The 11,779-nt window shown below is 35.1% G+C and overlaps 1 long non-coding RNA gene across 1 annotated transcript; it reads left to right on the plus strand.

The window, feature by feature from the left end:
• The first annotated feature begins 1,634 nt into the window (after positions 1-1,634).
• LOC117293830 lies at positions 1,635-5,707 on the plus strand. The gene is made up of 5 exons (XR_004519476.1): positions 1,635-2,419; positions 3,246-3,337; positions 3,739-3,932; positions 4,400-4,592; positions 5,218-5,707. It is a non-coding gene; the product is annotated as an uncharacterized LOC117293830 (long non-coding RNA).
• The last annotated feature ends 6,072 nt before the right edge of the window (positions 5,708-11,779 follow it).

Genomic DNA, 11,779 nt, shown 5'->3' on the forward strand with positions numbered 1-11,779 from the left:
GGTGACTTCTAAGTTTCTTGGCATTTTCTTGATTGGCATATTGGTCGAAGCCAATGATGCTTTTTAGTTAGAAGACTAGTCTTACTGGAAATTTCCGTCAGGGTTGATACTTCAAGTCGTCAGTTGTAATTTTCATTTGTCATGATTTTATGTTTCAAGCAATGTAACAAATTTCAACTTGTACCTACAGTTCGAAATAGTTTTCGAGAACTCTTAAAAAACAATAACGAGAAAAAATGTAAAGAAACACAACATTTTAAATTATGAAATAAAGTCCACTTTGCTCGTAAGTGCTTCGTATTTTGGGTACATTTAACCAACCACTATACCGTTATTTAGAAGTAATCATAAAGCAGTCAAATATTCAGTCCAATCACCATTCATTTTATGATTAATGTTTGATTTAGGAGTAATTTTTGTAAATAAAGAATTTAGACTTTCTAAATGAATATTTACATATTCCTTGTATCAGCATACATCAATTCTGAATGTAGACATTAACAATTAACTAAATCGTAAAAATGTTGTTAAAATAATATTAAAAAATTAATTAACAACATAGCTTATTATGGATGATTAATGCTTGATTTAGGAGTTGTAAATCAACAATTTAGTCCAGCTAAATAAATATTTACATATTCCCGATGCCAGCATTACATCATTTCTGAAATGGAATCTCAAAAATATTTGAAAGTTTAAAATAATTTTCAAGATAAGAACTACATAGGTGTAATACTTGCTCATTAGATAACATTTCGAATAACAGAATGGGGGAGACTGTATAGCAAGCACTGCGTTATTTTAAAGCTACAAAAAATAAAAACCCAGAAGTTGGCAAGAGAGAAGAAAGGATTGTGAAAAGAGCAGCCAAGGGAGAAAGACGCAAGTGGTGCCTAGGTAAGTATGAATGGTAAGACAGTGAAGGCCTAGAGTATCAGTGTTGGCCTAGAGATAAGACTAACTCTCTACTCTTTCAGCAGGTTGACTGGAGATAGGTTAAGTATAAGGTATTACTGGCGTAGTACTTAGTCTTGATTCAAGACGTTCAAACTCATTTATTTTGCGGTAACACAACTCACACGAGAACAGTTAAAACAAGATCCTTAAAAATAAAAGATGCCTTGAACCAAAACTAAGAACTACACTGTCTTAAGTCTTCATCTTCAAGCTCTGCGTTTACTTAAGACAGCAAACGCAGAGCTTGAAGATGAAGAATCTCCCTTCGATGTCCCTGAGTGACTGGAGGTCAACTGGAGGTCAGCAGTTTGGAGCAAAGGTTGGAGCAAAGTATCAGGTATAAGTATGGGTAAGTGTAGTTGCGATAACGTAACCCTCCTCCCAACGGCTGTCGGGAGGAGGGTTACGTTATCGCAACTAGGGTAGTGTGAAAGAATAACAAATCTTTCCTCCGGAGCTCTAACACTTTCTCCACAGATTTGGGATCTTAAAGGCTGTGGACACTTTTGGTAATTACTCAAAATAATAATTGTTAGCATAAAAACTTCTGACAAGGGTGTTTTTTTTTCTTCCATTATTATCTCGCAGCTTTGAAGATAAATGAGCTCAAATTTTCACAGGTTTGTTGTTTTATGCATATGTTGAGATACACACCACGTGAGAAGACTGGTCTTTGACAATTACCAATAGTGTCCAGTGTCTTTAAACATTTATTTCCCACAGCCTCTTACAGTCCATACTCTTTTTGTTTATTTTTTTACAGTCTGTACCCGTTCCTCCTAAAGAAGATGTTCTGGCAGATGATGTGCTTTGAAACTCACACATTGAGCGGACGAAACAATCCTGAAACTCTCGTTTGATGTTGCCGATTCATGACCTGAGGTCACTGGGCTTGATGAGGTCTTTGCAGCAAAGGTTATAAGTATCATGATGAGTATTAGGTAAAGTATGAGGACAAGTGTGAAAGAAAAGTAAATGTCTCCTTACCTGGTTTCTTACTTTTATTTTCACAACTCTCAACGCTTCAATCAACAGTTTAGCTGTTCTCTAGAGCAAGCTAGTCAAAACGTTGAGACCAATTATTAGGAACTCACTCCGCGGTAGTGAAGTTAATAAGAAGAAGTCCCCTCGATCCACTGAAGCTGAAGTAGAAGTTTAATCCAATTTCCTACATTCATCTAAAGTAGACGTAGTAACTTTTCGGGACAGTTCTTTTCAGAACTGAGATGCTTCCCGACTTCAGAACAAATCTACTCTGGGGTAGTAGATAAGTGTCCCGAATTCCGTGGTAGAATAAACAGCAAGACAACCAAGCATTGATACCTCACCATGCAATATCTCTCATCCAATAATTCGTTGTTTTTGTTTCACACAGTCTGCAACATGTGATTACTTGAGATGATGTTATGACAAGCAACGGTGCACAGAGTCAGCTTTGGACACCGAAGATTACACCAGTTCGGTAAAGTATTGGGGTTGTCTCAGGTAATGTGTAAAGTAAACGTGACTTTGGCTGATTGATGTGACCTCAGAGTGGTGACCTTCTAGACAAAAAACTTATAAAGAGCAGATTGTGTTTTCATCTTGAAGATGATGAAGTAGTTTCAATTGAGCTGAGATGATACCAACAGTAGCGAATTGAGTCATGCAATTTTTTGTAAGTAATGTATCAAGTTACAAAGTACCAGCCACTGGTGGGGAAATTGCCTTCTATAATACGTGGGACAACTCGACCAAGAAATGTCGAAGATCACAAACAATTAAATTGAGATAACAGGTGTTAGTTGCCAGACTAAAAGGATGAGGCTTTTTAGCCCCTTTCCTCTATGGAGCATTCCAGATGTGGGACAACTCAACGAAGAAATTTAAAAGATCACAAACAAATCTTCATCAATGTATTGACTACTTTGGAAGGAAAATCGAAATATTATGCAAACATAAATTTGATTTTGAACCCCTCAATGTGATCAGCAGTCAAGTTATAACTTGTTTGTAGACCTACTGATATTAAAAGAGTTTACCAACATTAATCTTTGAAAACTATATATTTTTATCCAAAGATTGAGAACAATATCTTGGAGATGGCATACACCTAAAGTTGAGCAATTCGTAGAGCTGCTATGCACAACAATTTGCTTAGCATAACATTTCTTCATTGATTAAAAAATGATTACCAACCAAATTTCCACCGGCTGTTGTTTGCTTATCCTGAAAATCACGAAGACATGTGGCTGGTAATCCTGTTTTTATCAAGGCAAAAATTTCATGCTAAGCAAATGTTTGTACAGCTCTATGAAATTGGGCGCAGATGACTAATCACTACAAGTGTAACCGTTCAAGTGACGTAGCGTTGTTGAATATAACCACCACAGACAACTTGGTAAGTTTGATGAAAAAATTCTGAAACTTTTTTTTAAGAGAAGGTTCTACCCACAAATATTGCATATGTGTTGCTCTTTGGTTTCAACTCGATTTCAAAGAATACAAATGCAAACCCATCCTTTAGTTTGTCATACACACATCATGCAAACCAAAGGGTGAAAACTTCATGAAATCAGGAAGTCAAGATTTTCTAGAAGAACAATCTTATCTAGTACATAAAGCTCAACAAGGCCTGGAATTCTGTGCCATAATAGTTTACACTTGCAATGATGTGAAGGGTGAATGGTGCTGCCCAGCCAGAGGAGAATTTTCTATGTAACCATTCAGACTTGACTAGTCGGCTTCGGAACAAGTTTATTTAGAGTTTATCGAAATGAAATTTAAAATTTTCTGCCACAGAATGAGATGATGACCTTGAAGATGACAACTCGAGTCTAACTAACTTTGTGGACTGGCCACCAGCTGAAGAAGGACTGTGTCAAGTCTATCCAGATGACTCTCCACTACAAGTTCAACCTTTCGAGTGACGTAGCAATAGTGAGGCTAACCAACGTTCTTCGGACAGATTCAAAAAGTCAACTACAGACTTCTTGGTAAGGTTTGAAAAAATAATACAACATTTTCTTTTGAAGAGAAGGTTTATCCCACATTTGGCAAATAAGTTCATGAGTTGAAGGCTTCCGTTCGATTTCAAAGGCTACAAGCATTCGCATCATTTGGTTTGTCTGTTTGTAATAAACAAATTTTATAACTAACTGGTGGAAAAATTCACTAAAATATGAGGTCAAGTTTTTTCAGAAAAAAAAACATTTTTGCAAGAATCCAAAAGTCCACAAAACCTGGAATGTTGAGTCACGTAGTATGTGCATGTGTTCAACAGTTTCTCAGAAAAAGGTTAAGCTAACTAGAACAAATAAGTTCAACAAAACTGGATTAATGATCTTTGTGTTTGAGTTAAAGATGGAGCTGGATGAGAATTTTCGTTCCAAGCATTCAGACTTTACTACTTCTGGACAAAGACGAGTTTTTTAAATAAATCTTTGAAATTTTCCAACCACAGATTGAAATGATGATATTAAAGATGACATCTCGAGTCTAACTACACTTTTTGGACTGACCACCAGCTAAAGGAGGACTGTGTCAAGTCTAGCAAGATGATCACCCACTACAAGTTCAACCGTATGAGTAACGTAGCGATGTTGAGACTAGCCAACAATTTTGGACGGAGCATAGAGTCAACAATAGACTACTTGGTAAGTTTGAAAAAGAAAACAAATATTTTTGAAGAGAAGGTTCACCCCACAATTTGAGCAAATGAGTTGAAGGTTTCAGTTCGATTCGAAAGAGTACATTCATTCGTGTCCTTTAGTTTGTAACAAACACACCATACACAACACTGTTGGAAGAACTTCATTAAAGGCAGTGGACACTATTGGTAATTACTTAAACTAATTATTACCATAAAACCTTACTTGATTAAGAGTAATGGGGAGAGGTTGGAAGTATAAACATTGTGAGAAAATGCTCCCTCTGAAGTAATGAAGTTTTCGAGAAAGAAGTAATTTTCCACGAATTTGATTTCGAGACCTCAGATTTAGAATTTGAGGTCCGAAATCAAGCATCTGAAAACACACAACTTCGTGTGACAAGGGTGTATCCATTGTTCTCAGAATTATGCGCATGTTCAGAACTACGTAAACAATGGAAATTTACCCGGTATGTCTGCTGCCGCCTAGCGTTGGAAAGTCTCCAATTGAGTTCAAATTTTCACCGGTTTGTTATTGTGTGCATACATCAAGTGAGAAGACTGGTCTTTGGCAAATACCAATATAGTTTGATCGAAATTAATCTTTGAAAATCATTCATCTTCTACCACAGATTGACTCGATGACCTTGGAGATGACATTGAGGCTTTTCAACACTTTCTCGACTGTGGGCGCCACCAGCTGAAGAAGGCCGGTTTCAGTTTAAGCTCAATTATAACGCTATGCTACAAGTTCAAGTTACATTAGGAATGTTGTGATGATGTAACCACCTATTTATGGACTGTACCTGAAGATCCGCGTCAAAGTTCAAGCCACCAAGGAACAAGACATTTTAACACATTTCAGAGCTAACTCCAACCGAAGGTGATTTTACACATGGTTGTACCATGGAACTTTACTATTTTCCCCACCATGCAAAGCTTTAATGCTTTTTGGAATGATACCAACTGAAGACAGACGGTGTCAAGTTTAGCATTCTGACCAACCACATCAACTGAAACAAGCTGGACCATGATGGCGCCCTCTATGATAACAATCGACGGGAGGACCAGGGCCCAATTCCATAGGGCTGCTTGAGCAGAAAGTATAAACAATTGTCTGCTTAGCAGAAATGAGCAGGATACCAGTCACAAATTGTACATGTAACATGTAAGTTTGGCTGGTACCCTTATTCTGGTAAGCAACATTTATTTTGAATGTGCTTAGCTACTTTTGTTGTGTGCTTAAGAAGCTCTATGAAATTGGCCAAGCTAAAGGGTGTGGTCTGAATGTGGCTGTGGCTATGTGTCCAATTGTTGCTTCGGACCTCATACTTAAAACATATTCATTTGACGATCAGGTTGTATCCACAGCCACTAATTCAGACACACCCTCGCTGTTTACTTTCCTGTAATCCATCAAAATCCCATACCATAATGTCATATCATTTGATTTGATCAAACTAGCATGCCTGGCCTCATGCCCAGCACTGTTTTCGCTCATTACTGAACACCAAATTCCTTAAAACCAAGTAAAATATGCTTTGGATTTTGATGGAGTTAAAGTAGTTAGGAATGAAAGTCTAAAGATGATGTAGCTTTTAAAAACACAAACAATTAAATCATGTTGACAACAACGTCAGATTGCAAGCGACGCAGCCTATACGCCATGCAACCTGTAAGCCATGCAACCTCTAAGCCATTCAACCTGTACGCCATGCAACCTCTAAGCCATGCGTTTGTACTTTTTGCCAAAACCTTTTGACTTAACAAACGGAGTGAAAATACCAAAACAATTAAAAATTGGTTGCAGGAAAAAATTTGTTTCATTTTAATTTGAACAAAACTAAAGTCACCAAAGTTCATTGACAATTTGGATGTCATGGCAAAAAAAACAAAAAAAAAACACTGCTTTGTACATCGAAGGAAAGAAACTGGACAAAGTCTTAATAAGACAATAATGCAATGTTGTTGTGTACGACTATCTTACAAGTTTTTTTGAGGTAATAAAATGATTTTGTGAGATTAAATCTGATCAATCGATTTTCTTTTTTTAGGCCCTGTATGTATATTCGTAGGATAAACTTGGCTCATTGTCCAATAAGTATAAGTCATAGATGTATGGGAAATTTCAAAGTGTATATTGAGCGCAAATAGACATAATGCATGTTGTAGCAAAATGTACCGGCATGACTGTATTGCAATGCGATCACAAACCATGCACACGTTACACCAGGGCTCGGTTTCACAAAAAAAGTATCAATCTTAAATGCCAAGCAAAGTGTAATGTCACAATACAAATATTACTATTATATGGTACTATTGACAAATCAATTTCAGATGAATCTTAGTGCTTTTTGAAACCAAGCCCAGAACTCCTCACCCTGAACTAATCACTGGAACTAAAACCCTTGCACTTTAACTTAACCCCATCACTAAAACTACTAACAAATATCAGTCATTATTAACCCCAACTTCAGCACCAACCACTAATCTATCTGCGCATTCAATATCAAAACAAATTTGTGGTATTTTATATAGCGCTCATCAAAACAACTGTAGTTATAGAGTAAATAATTATTGATTGTAGTTTATCTGAAATAATTGTTTATTTATATTTTAACTATTATCCGTTTTACGATAAGAAATACATTATGGGTACCAGCAAAAAAGGGTGTGTGTACTATAACCAGCTAAAATAGCTCACCTGTTTTGAAATTTAGCAAGACCTTTGAAATTAATGCTTCGTTCAAATTTTATTATGATAAGTATAAATGATATTTTAAAATACAAAAAATAATTGTTAATACTTTATGTCTACAGATGTATGAGCTATAAAGCCAAGTAGTTTACGAATAAATCTTAATGAACACCTTTTTGAAATGTTAACGTGTTTGTTTTTTAAGTTAGTTAAGTATTTTGCAAAAACCTTGTGCAATTTGGACCACATTTTGAATATAAAAATAACCTTGTGCATGCGTTTTAGAGCAAAAACTTATAAATATTGAAGGTTGTAGCCTTGAAAAAACACAAAAGGCTATTTTGAGGCCAAGTTTGATAAATACACAAGAAAAATAGAAAAAAATACACAAGGCTTTAGTCTTTTGCACTTTAGAGCATAATTTGATGAATACGCAAGGCCTTGTGCATTTTAGGCCAAAAATAGAATACACAAGGCTATAGTCTCGTGCACTTTAGAGCAAAATTTGATAAATACACAAGGCCTTGTGCATTTTAGGCCCAAAAATTGAAAAAATACACAAGGCTATAGTCTTGTGCACTTTAAAGCAAAATTTGATAAATACACAAGGCCTGGTGCATTTTAGGCCAAAAAATTGAAAAAAATACACAAGGCTATAGTATTGTGCACCTTAGAGCAAAATTTGATAAATACGCAAGGCCTTGTGCCTTTGGGGCAAAAAATAGAAAAAATACACAAGGCTATAGTCTTGTGCACTTAAGAGCAAAATTTGATAAATACACAAGGCCTGGTTCATTTTAGGCCAAAAAATTAAAAAAATACACAAGGCTATAGTCTTGTGCACTTTAGAGCAAAATTTGATAAATACACAAGGCCTTGTGCATTTTAGGCCAACAAATAGAAAAAATACACAAGGCTACAGTCTTGTGCACTTTATAGCAAAATTTGATAAATACACAAGGCCTTGTGCATTTTAGGCCAAAAAATTGAAAAAATACACAAGGCTATAGTCTTGTGCACTTTAAAGCAAAATTTGATAAATACACAAGGCCTGGTGCATTTTAGGCCAAAAAATTGAAAAAATACACAAGGATATAGTCTTGTGCATTTTAGAGCAAAATTTGATAAATACACAAGGCCTAGTGCATTTTAGGCCAACAAATAGAAAAAATACACAAGGCTATAGTGTTGTGCACTTTATAGCAAAAATTGATAAATACACAAGGCCTTGTGCATTTTAGGCCAAAAAATAGAAAAAATACACAAGGCTATAGTCTTGTGCACTTTAAAGCAAAATTTGATAAATACACAAGGCCTGCTGCATTTTAGGCCAAAAAATTGAAAAAATACACAAGGCTATAGTCTTGTGCACTTTAGAGCAAAATTTGATAAATACACAAGGCCTTGTGCATTTTAGGCCAAAAAATTGAAAAAACACAAGGCTATAGTCTTGTGCACTTTAGAGCAAAATTTGATAAATACACAAGGCCTTGTGCATTTTAGGCCAAAAAATTGAAAAAATACACAAGGCTATAGTCTTGTGCACTTTAGAGCAAAATTTGATAAATACACAAGGCCTTGTGCATTTTAGGCCAAAAAATTGAAAAAATACACAAGTCTTGTGCACTTTATAGCAAAATTTGATAAATACACAAGGCCTTGTGCATTTTAGGCCAAAAAATTGAAAAAATACACAAGGCTATAGTCTTGTGCACTTTAAAGCAAAATTTGGTAAATACACAAGGCCTTGTGCATTTTAGGCCAAAAAATAGAAAAAATACACAAGGCTGTAGTCTTGTGCACTTTAGAGCAAAATTTGATAAATACACAAGGCCTTGTGCATTTTAGGCCAAAAAATAGAAAAAATACACAAGGCTATAGTCTTGTGCACTTTTGAGCAAAATTTGATAAATACACAAGCATTGTGCATTTTAGGCTGAACAAATAGAAAAAATGCACAAGGCTATAGTCTCGTGCACTTTAGAGCAAAATGTGATAAATACACAAGGCCTGGTTCATTTTAGGCCAAAAAATTGAAAAAATACACAAGGCTATAGTCTTGTGCACTTTAAAGCAAAATTTGATAAATACACAAGGCCTTGTGCATTTTAGGCCAAAAAATTGAAAAAATACACAAGGCTATAGTCTTGTGCACTTTAGAGCAAAATTTGATAAATACACAAGGCCTTGTGCATTTTAGGCCAAAAAATAGAAAAAATACACAAGGCTATAGTCTTGTGCTCTTTAGAGCAAAATTTGATAAATACACAAGCATTGTGCATTTTAGGCCAAACATGGAAAAAATACACAAGGCTTTAGTCTTGTGCACTTTAGAGCAAAATTTGATAAATACACAAGGCCTTGTGCATTTTAGGCCAAACATGGAAAAAATACACAAGGCTATATTCTTGTGCACTTTAGAGCAAAATTTGATAAATACACAAGCATTGTGAATTTTAGGCCAAAAAATAGAAAAAATACACAAGGCTATAGTCTTGTGCACTTTTGAGCAAAATTTGATAAATACACAAGCATTGTGCATTTTAGGCTGAACAAATAGAAAAAATACACAAGGCATAGTCTTGTGCACTTTAAAGCAAAATTTGATAAATACACAAGCATTGTGCATTTTAGGCTGAACAAATAGAAAAAATACACAAGGCATAGTCTTGTGCACTTTAAAGCAAAATTTGATAAAATACACAAGGCCTTGTGCATTTTAGGCCAAAAAATTGAAAAATTACACAAGGCTATAGTCTTGTGCACTGTAGAGCAAAATTTGATAAATACACAAGGCCTTGTGCATTTTAGGCCAAAAAATACACAAGGCTATAGTCTTGTGCACTTTAAAGCAAAATTTGATAAATACACAAGGCCTTGTGCATTTTAGGCCAAAAAATAGAAAAAGTACACAAGGCTATAGTCTTGTGCACTTTAGAGCAAAATTTGATAAATACACAAGGCCTTGTGCATTTTAGGCCAAACATGGAAAAAATACACAAGGCTATAGTCTTGTGCACTTTAGAGCAAAATTTGATAAATACACAAGGCCTTGTGCATTTTAGGCCAAACATGGAAAAAATACACAAGGCTTTAGTCTTGTGCACTTTAGAGCAAAATTTGATAAATACACAAGGCCTAGTGCATTTTAGGCCAAACATGGAAAAAATACACAAGGCTATAGTCTTGTGCACTTTAGAGCAAAATTTGATAAATACACAAGCATTGTGAATTTTAGGCCAAAAAATAGAAAAAATACACAAGGCTATAGTCTTGTGCACTTTTGAGCAAAATTTGATAAATACACAAGCATTGTGCATTTTAGGCTGAACAAATAGAAAAAATGCACAAGGCTATAGTCTCGTGCACTTTAGAGCAAAATTTGATAAATACACAAGGCCTGCTGCATTTTAGGCTGAACAAATAGAAAAAATGCACAAGGCTATAGTCTCGTGCACTTCAGAGCAAAATTTGATAATACACAAGGCCTGGTGCATTTTAGGCCAAAAAATTTAAAAAATACACAAGGCTATAGTCTTGTGCACTTTAAAGCAAAATTTGATAAATACACAAGGCCTTGTGCATTTTAGGCCAAAAAATTGAAAAAATACACAAGGCTATAGTCTTGTGCACTTTAGAGCAAAATTTGATAAATACACAAGGCCTTGTGCATTTTAGGCCAAAAAATAGAAAAAATACACAAGGCTATAGTCTTGTGCACTGTAGAGCAAAATTTGATAAATACACAAGCATTGTAAATTTTAGGCCAAAAAATAGAAAAAAATACACAAGGCTATAGTCTTGTGCACTTTAGAGCAAAATTTGATAAATACACAAGGCCTGGTTCATTTTAGGCCAAAAAATTGAAAAAATACACAAGGCTATAGTCTTGTGCACTTTATAGCAAAATTTGATAAATACACAAGGCCTTGTGCATTTTAGGCAAAAAAATTGAAAAAATACACAAGGCTATAGTCTTGTGCACTTTTGAGCAAAATTTGATAAATACACAAGCATTGTGCATTTTAGGCTGAACAAATAGAAAAAATGCACAAGGCTATAGTCTCGTGCACTTTAGAGCAAAATTTGATAAATACACAAGGCCTGCTGCATTTTAGGCTGAACAAATAGAATAAATGCACAAGGCTATAGTCTCGTGCACTTTAGAGCAAAATTTGATAAATACACAAGGCCTGCTGCATTTTAGGCTGAAAATAGAAAAAATACACAAGGCTATAGTCTTGTGCACTTTAGAGCAAAATTTGATAAATACACAAGGCCTGGTGCATTTTAGGCCAACAAATAGAAAAAATACACAAGGCTATAGTCTTGTGCACTTTAGAGCAAAATTTGATAAATACACAAGGCCTGGTGCATTTTAGGCAAAACATTTTGATCTGGTTCCGCCCTTGATTAGGCCTACATTGTAACAGGAGAAAAATCATTGAAACAAAAACACTTACGTCAAAATGACATTAATTAATTATTTATTCAAC

Source organism: Asterias rubens, chromosome 8, assembly GCF_902459465.1.
Source record: "Asterias rubens chromosome 8, eAstRub1.3, whole genome shotgun sequence".
Classification (NCBI taxonomy): domain Eukaryota; kingdom Metazoa; phylum Echinodermata; class Asteroidea; order Forcipulatida; family Asteriidae; genus Asterias; species Asterias rubens.